Source organism: Syngnathus leptorhynchus, unplaced genomic scaffold (genome assembly GCF_054491065.1).
Source record: "Syngnathus leptorhynchus isolate UIUO unplaced genomic scaffold, UIUO_Slep HiC_scaffold_855, whole genome shotgun sequence".
In the NCBI taxonomy this organism is placed as follows: Eukaryota; Metazoa; Chordata; class Actinopteri; order Syngnathiformes; family Syngnathidae; genus Syngnathus; species Syngnathus leptorhynchus.
Genome location: NW_028232682.1, coordinates 4,366 through 12,500, shown reverse-complemented (window position 1 = coordinate 12,500; position 8,135 = coordinate 4,366).

Sequence of the window (8,135 nt, the reverse complement as noted above, 5' to 3'; positions counted from 1 at the left end):
TAGGCGAACAGGGCGGTAACTCGTGCAGTCGGTTGGACGACCTTGCGGTGGACAGGGTGGTGCGAATCCGGCGGGACGGCCCTTCGATGGAGCCCGCTGCAGGGGGACGTTCGGTGGGTTGAGCCGCGCTCGCCGCGGAACCTTCGAGCGCCGCTACTCAGCAAGTAAACGAGAGGGAGCTGCGCCCGGCCTCGTAAGACGCCTCTTCTCCGGTGCGAGCGCCCCGACGCCGCTGGCCGCCGCCGCCGCCTTGCCGCTATCCCGCCGCGCGTTTGGGGCCGGAGGGCGACCCGTAGGACGGCCACGCCGACTACACGACCGTTTGGCAGAGCGAGTGCAAGGTTAGGCGAGCTGGGCGGTAACTCGGGTTAGTCTGGGGAGACTCGCGGTGGACAGGGGGGCGCGAATCCGGCCGGGCGGCCCCATCGATTAAGCATTGGTAGGGAGCCGAGGATGAGCCGTGCGAAGTGGCCTCGGAGGCGGTCCGTGGGGGACGACGGGGGGGGACGGGCGTCGGCCCTCCGGCCCGAGCAGAGAACGTTCGGTCACCCAAGCGGGAATCTGCGCCCCGGCCCGAGTCGGACTCGGTCGGTGCGGCCCGCTGAGGCCCTCAACTATTCCCGTACGCGGGGGTCGGGAGCTGCGGCGCTGCGCCGGCGACTTACCCGCGCGAGGCACGCACTGCGTGCGGCCAGGATGCGGAGTTGGATCGGCGCTGGTTGGGAACCCTCGGGGAACGAAGGCGGACGGCGGCCAGCCGGCGCCGACGAACCCGTCGGGGAGGGGGCTGGTGGCAGGCGCGATCGGCACTATTGCTGACTGCCGGGAGGGAAGCTGCGCCCCGGCCGAGTCAGACTCAGCCGTTGCGGCCCCCCCGAGCCCGCAGCGCGTAGCGCGGAAGCCATACGCCCCCCCGATGCGGAGCGACAGACGCCCCCGCGACCGCGGTTGGTCGGGAAGGCTTTTCGGATAGAGGTCGGACGGTGTGTGTGGACGGCTTCCCGTGGTGCCGCCGCTATCAAGCCGGAGGGTTTGAGAAACGACATTCGCGGAAGGACCGGCGCGGCCGGCGGACGCTCGCACGCGCGGCGCCCGACACTCAGCCGCTCGCTCGGCCTCCGTGGATCGTGGCTAGGTGGGATGGATGCCAAACCGGGTCGTCTCGGTCTCGCCGCAGTACGGTCGCGCCGGGGCCTGCGGGGCGGCGCGGGGAGCGCACGCTCACGCAGCGGCCGGGGCGCTAGAGTGCGACCCGCAGTGGGTAGGAACCGTCCACCCGACGTCGGACGAGCCGAGGCCGATGGAGGCCCTACCAAGGCGGGTCATGAGTGCCAGTCGGTCAGTTGGGTGAGGGGGTACTCGGAGGCCCACCGGGAGCAGACGGGCGACCGGGGATGGGGGGCGTACGCGGGCGGGCGCCGGGAGAAGACGGCCCGTCCGGGGTCGAATCTCGGCCTGTGTTTTCGGAGCCGGCCGGGCATCACGCTCCCTCCTTGGATGGACAACATTCGTAGTTGACACTTTGTGTCATTTTATCCGAGCGGGCGGGCGCCTCGAGAGGCGGACCGTCCGGGGCGACTCTCGGCCTGTGTTTTCGGAGCCGGCCGGGCCTCACGCTCCCTCCTTGGATGGACAACATTCGTAGTTGACACTTTGTGTCATTTTATCCGAGCGGACGGGCGCCGCGAGGCGGACCGTCCGGGGCGACTCTCGGCCTGTGTTTTCGGAGCCGGCCGGGCATCACGCTCCCTCCTTGGATGGACAACATTCGTAGTTGACACTTTGTGTCATTTTATCCGAGCAGACGGGCGCCGCGAGGCGACCGTCCGGGGCGACTCTCGGCCTGTGTTTAAGGAGCCGGCCGGGCATCACGCTCCTTCCTTGGATGGACAACATTCGTAGTTGACACTTTGTGTCATTTTATCCGAGCGGGCGGGCGCCGCGAGGCGGACCGTCCGGGGCGACTCTCGGCCTGTATTTAAGGAGCCGGCCGGGCATCACGCTCCTTCCTTGGATGGACAACATTCGCAGTTGACACTTTGTGTCATTTTATCCGAGCAGACGGGCGCCGCGAGGCGGACCGTCCGGGGCGACTCTCGGCCTGTGTTTTCGGAGCCGGCCGGGCATCACGCTCCCTCCTTGGATGGACAACATTCGTAGTTGACACTTTGTGTCATTTTATCCGAGCAGACGGGCGCCGCGAGGCGGACCGTCCGGGGCGACTCTCGGCCTGTGTTTAAGGAGCCGGCCGGGCATCACGCTCCTTCCTTGGATGGACAACATTCGCAGTTGACACTTTGTGTCATTTTATCCGAGCAGACGGGCGCCGCGAGGCGGACCGTCCGGGGCGACTCTCGGCCTGTGTTTTCGGAGCCGGCCGGGCATCACGCTCCCTCCTTGGATGGACAACATTCGTAGTTGACACTTTGTGTCATTTTATCCGAGCAGACGGGCGCCGCGAGGCGACCGTCCGGGGCGACTCTCGGCCTGTGTTTAAGGAGCCGGCCGGGCATCACGCTCCTTCCTTGGATGGACAACATTCGCAGTTGACACTTTGTGTCATTTTATCCGAGCAGACGGGCGCCGCGAGGCGGACCGTCCGGGGCGACTCTCGGCCTGTGTTTTCGGAGCCGGCCGGGCATCACGCTCCCTCCTTGGATGGACAACATTCGTAGTTGACACTTTGTGTCATTTTATCCGAGCAGACGGGCGCCGCGAGGCGACCGTCCGGGGCGACTCTCGGCCTGTGTTTAAGGAGCCGGCCGGGCATCACGCTCCTTCCTTGGATGGACAACATTCGTAGTTGACACTTTGTGTCATTTTATCCGAGCGGGCGGGCGCCGCGAGGCGGACCGTCCGGGGCGACTCTCGGCCTGTATTTAAGGAGCCGGCCGGGCATCACGCTCCTTCCTTGGATGGACAACATTCGCAGTTGACACTTTGTGTCATTTTATCCGAGCAGACGGGCGCCGCGAGGCGGACCGTCCGGGGCGACTCTCGGCCTGTGTTTTCGGAGCCGGCCGGGCATCACGCTCCCTCCTTGGATGGACAACATTCGTAGTTGACACTTTGTGTCATTTTATCCGAGCAGACGGGCGCCGCGAGGCGGACCGTCCGGGGCGACTCTCGGCCTGTGTTTAAGGAGCCGGCCGGGCATCACGCTCCTTCCTTGGATGGACAACATTCGCAGTTGACACTTTGTGTCATTTTATCCGAGCAGACGGGCGCCGCGAGGCGGACCGTCCGGGGCGACTCTCGGCCTGTGTTTTCGGAGCCGGCCGGGCATCACGCTCCCTCCTTGGATGGACAACATTCGTAGTTGACACTTTGTGTCATTTTATCCGAGCAGACGGGCGCCGCGAGGCGACCGTCCGGGGCGACTCTCGGCCTGTGTTTAAGGAGCCGGCCGGGCATCACGCTCCTTCCTTGGATGGACAACATTCGTAGTTGACACTTTGTGTCATTTTATCCGAGCGGGCGGGCGCCGCGAGGCGGACCGTCCGGGGCGACTCTCGGCCTGTGTTTAAGGAGCCGGCCGGGCATCACGCTCCTTCCTTGGATGGACAACATTCGCAGTTGACACTTTGTGTCATTTTATCCGAGCAGACGGGCGCCGCGAGGCGGACCGTCCGGGGCGACTCTCGGCCTGTGTTTTCGGAGCCGGCCGGGCATCACGCTCCCTCCTTGGATGGACAACATTCGTAGTTGACACTTTGTGTCATTTTATCCGAGCAGACGGGCGCCGCGAGGCGGACCGTCCGGGGCGACTCTCGGCCTGTGTTTAAGGAGCCGGCCGGGCATCACGCTCCTTCCTTGGATGGACAACATTCGCAGTTGACACTTTGTGTCATTTTATCCGAGCAGACGGGCGCCGCGAGGCGGACCGTCCGGGGCGACTCTCGGCCTGTGTTTTCGGAGCCGGCCGGGCATCACGCTCCCTCCTTGGATGGACAACATTCGTAGTTGACACTTTGTGTCATTTTATCCGAGCAGACGGGCGCCGCGAGGCGGACCGTCCGGGGCGACTCTCGGCCTGTGTTTAAGGAGCCGGCCGGGCATCACGCTCCTTCCTTGGATGGACAACATTCGCAGTTGACACTTTGTGTCATTTTGTTCGGCCTGTGTTTAAGGAGGCGGCCGTCCTCCACTCGGTCCGTGTTTAAGGAGCGACACTCGCGCTCCGGTTCGGCCTGTATTTAGGGAGGCGGCCGTCCTCCGCTTGGTCTGTGTTAAGGGCGACACTCTGTCCATGTTTGAGGAGCCTGGCCCTGACGCTCCTCTCCGGCCTGTGTTTAAGGAGGCGGCCGTCCTCCCCTTGGTCCGTGTTAAGGGCGACACTCGGTCCATGTTTGAGGAGCCTGGCCCTGACGCTCCTCTCCGGCCTGTGTTTAAGGAGGCGGCCGTCCTCCCCTTGGTCCGTGTTAAGGGCGACACTCGGTCCATGTTTGAGGAGCCTGGCCCTGACGCTCCTCTCCGGCCTGTGTTTAAGGAGGCGGCCGTCCTCCCCTTGGTCTGTGTTAAGGGCGACACTCGGTCCATGTTTGAGGAGCCTGGCCCTGACGCTCCTCTCCGGCCTGTGTTTAAGGAGGCGGCCGTCCTCCCCTTGGTCCGTGTTAAGGGCGACACTCGGTCCATGTTTGAGGAGCCTGGCCCTGACGCTCCTCTCCGGCCTGTGTTTAAGGAGGCGGCCGTCCTCCCCTTGGTCCGTGTTAAGGGCGACACTCGGTCCATGTTTGAGGAGCCTGGCCCTGACGCTCCTCTCCGGCCTGTGTTTAAGGAGGCGGCCGTCCTCCCCTTGGTCTGTGTTAAGGGCGACACTCGGTCCATGTTTGAGGAGCCTGGCCCTGACGCTCCTCTCCGGCCTGTGTTTAAGGAGGCGGCCGTCCTCCCCTTGGTCTGTGTTAAGGGCGACACTCGGTCCATGTTTGAGGAGCCTGGCCCTGACGCTCCTCTCCGGCCTGTGTTTAAGGAGGCGGCCGTCCTCCCCTTGGTCTGTGTTAAGGGCGACACTCGGTCCATGTTTGAGGAGCCTGGCCCTGACGCTCCTCTCCGGCCTGTGTTTAAGGAGGCGGCCGTCCTCCACTTCCTTCCATGCACCACCACATTCGCAGTTGACACTTTGCCATTTTTTCAGAGAGGTGACACTTAGTCGTTTTTTCGAAAGTTGACACTTAGTCGTTTTTTCGAAAGTTGACACTTTGCCGTTTTTTCAGAGAGGTGACACTTAGCCGTTTTTTCGAAAGTTGACACTTAGCCGTTTTTTCGAAAGTTGACACTTAGCCGTTTTTTCGAAAGTTGACACTTAGTCACTTTTTCGCCACAGTGACACCTCCAGCGCGTGCCACGGCGCTTTTCAGGTCTTCTATCCGACCTTGTGCTGTCGAGGACGGCGTGTCCGACGCCGTGGGGAGACCAGCACCATCTCCTCCATATTCGTAAACGGGGTGCTTTGGAAAACGGGGGGAAAGTCGATGAGTACACTGACTACTGGGACCATTTCATTGTACTCTGGCGCACCTGAAGACCAAAAAAGGTACTGCACCTTAGCCCGGGTACCTCACCCCCTGGTACCTCGAGGAGAACTTAGAAAAATTTCGACAAATTTTTGGTGAGCTCCAGGGAGAGAGGCTGATTTTTCGCTTTTTGAGGCCGACCGCCGAACCGGCGCGGGGCGGACTCACAAGCCCCGCAGAGCCGTGGGCACTTAGTCGTTTTTTCAGAGAGGCGACACTTAGTCGTTTTTTCAGAGGCGACACTTAGTCGTTTTTTCGAAAGTTGACACTTAGCCGTTTTTTCGAAAGTCGACACTTAGCCGTTTTTTTGGAAAGTTGACACTTAGTCGTTTTTTCGAAAGTTGACACTTAGTCGTTTTTTCGCCACAATTGGCTCTGAGCTCCAGGGGGAGAGCCTGGTTTTGCCTTATTTCAGGCCGGCTGGGGAACCGGCGCGGGTCGGATGCACGAGCCCGGCAGAGCCGTGGGCACTTAGAAAATTTTCGCCGATTAAGCTGGGACCTCCAGGCGGAGACCGGCATTCCTCGTCCTCGGGGTTCGACCCAGGAACCGGCGCTGGGCAGACGCCGTAGCCACGCAGAGCCGTGGGCACTTAGAAAATATTCGCCAAGTTGGCTCTGAGCTCCAGGCGGAGAGGCTGGTTTTGCCTTATATCAGGCCGGCTGGGGAACCGGCGCGGGTCGGATGCACGAGCCCGCAGAGCCGTGGGCACTTTGCCATTTTCTCAGAGTCGACACTTAGTCGTTTTTTCAGAGAGGCGACACTCTGTCGTTTTTTCGAAAGTTGACACTTTGCCGTTTTTTCAGAGAGGCGACACTTAGCCGTTTTTTCAGAGATGTGACACTTAGCCGTTTTTTCAGAGATGTGACACTTAGCCGTTTTTTCAGAGATGTGACACTTTGCCGTTTTTTCGAAAGTTGACACTTAGCCGTTTTTTCGAAAGTCGACACTTAGCCGTTTTTTCAGAGATGTGACACTTTGCCGTTTTTTCGAAAGTTGACACTTAGTCGTTTTTTCACAGATGTGACACTTAGTCGTTTTTTCACAGATGTGACACTTAGAAACTTTTTGCCAAGTTGGCTGTGAGCTCCAGGAGGAGACCGTTATTTTTCGTCATTCGAGGCCGACTGCGGAACCGGCGCTGGGCGGACGCCAAAGCTCGGCAGGGCCGTGGGCACTTAGAAACTTTTTGCCAAGTTGGCTGTGAGCTCCAGGAGGAGACCGTTATTTTTCGTCATTCGAGGCCGACTGCGGAACCGGCGCTGGGCGGACGCCAAAGCTCGGCAGGGCCGTGGGCACTTAGAAACTTTTTGCCAAGTTGGCTGTGAGCTCCAGGAGGAGACCGTCATTTTTCGTCATTCGAGGCCGACTGCGGCACCGGCGCTGAGCGGACGCCAAAGCTCGGCAGGGCCGTGGGCACTTAGAAACTTTTTGCCAAGTTGGCTGTGAGCTCCAGGAGGAGACCGTTATTTTTCGTCATTCGAGGCCGACTGCGGAACCGGCGCTGGGCGGACGCCAAAGCTCGGCAGGGCCGTGGGCACTTAGAAACTTTTTGCCAAGTTGGCTGTGAGCTCCAGGAGGAGACCGTCATTTTTCGTCATTCGAGGCCGACTGCGGAACCGGCGCTGGGCGGATGCCAAAGCTCGGCAGGGCCGTGGGCACTTAGAAACTTTTTGCCAAGTTGGCTGTGAGCTCCAGGAGGAGACCGTTATTTTTCGTCATTCGAGGCCGACTGCGGAACCGGCGCTGGGCGGACGCCAAAGCTCGGCAGGGCCGTGGGCACTTAGAAACTTTTTGCCAAGTTGGCTGTGAGCTCCAGGAGGAGACCGTTATTTTTCGTCATTCGAGGCCGACTGCGGAACCGGCGCTGGGCGGATGCCAAAGCTCGGCAGGGCCGTGGGCACTTAGAAACTTTTTGCCAAGTTGGCTGTGAGCTCCAGGAGGAGACCGTCATTTTTCGTCATTCGAGGCCGACTGCGGCACCGGCGCTGAGCGGACGCCAAAGCTCGGCAGGGCCGTGGGCACTTAGAAACTTTTTGCCAAGTTGGCTGTGAGCTCCAGGAGGAGACCGTTATTTTTCGTCATTCGAGGCCGACTGCGGAACCGGCGCTGGGCGGACGCCAAAGCTCGGCAGGGCCGTGGGCACTTAGAAACTTTTTGCCAAGTTGGCTGTGAGCTCCAGGAGGAGACCGTTATTTTTCGTCATTCGAGGCCGACTGCGGAACCGGCGCTGGGCGGACGCCAAAGCTCGGCAGGGCCGTGGGCACTTAGAAACTTTTTGCCAAGTTGGCTGTGAGCTCCAGGAGGAGACCGTCATTTTTCGTCATTCGAGGCCGACTGCGGAACCGGCGCTGAGCGGACGCCAAAGCTCGGCAGGGCCGTGGGCACTTAGAAACTTTTTGCCAAGTTGGCTGTGAGCTCCAGGAGGAGACCGTTATTTTTCGTCATTCGAGGCCGACTGCGGAACCGGCGCTGGGCGGACGCCAAAGCTCGGCAGGGCCGTGGGCACTTAGAAACTTTTTGCCAAGTTGGCTGTGAGCTCCAGGAGGAGACCGTTATTTTTCGTCATTCGAGGCCGACTGCGGAACCGGCGCTGGGCGGACGCCAAAGCTCGGCAGGGCC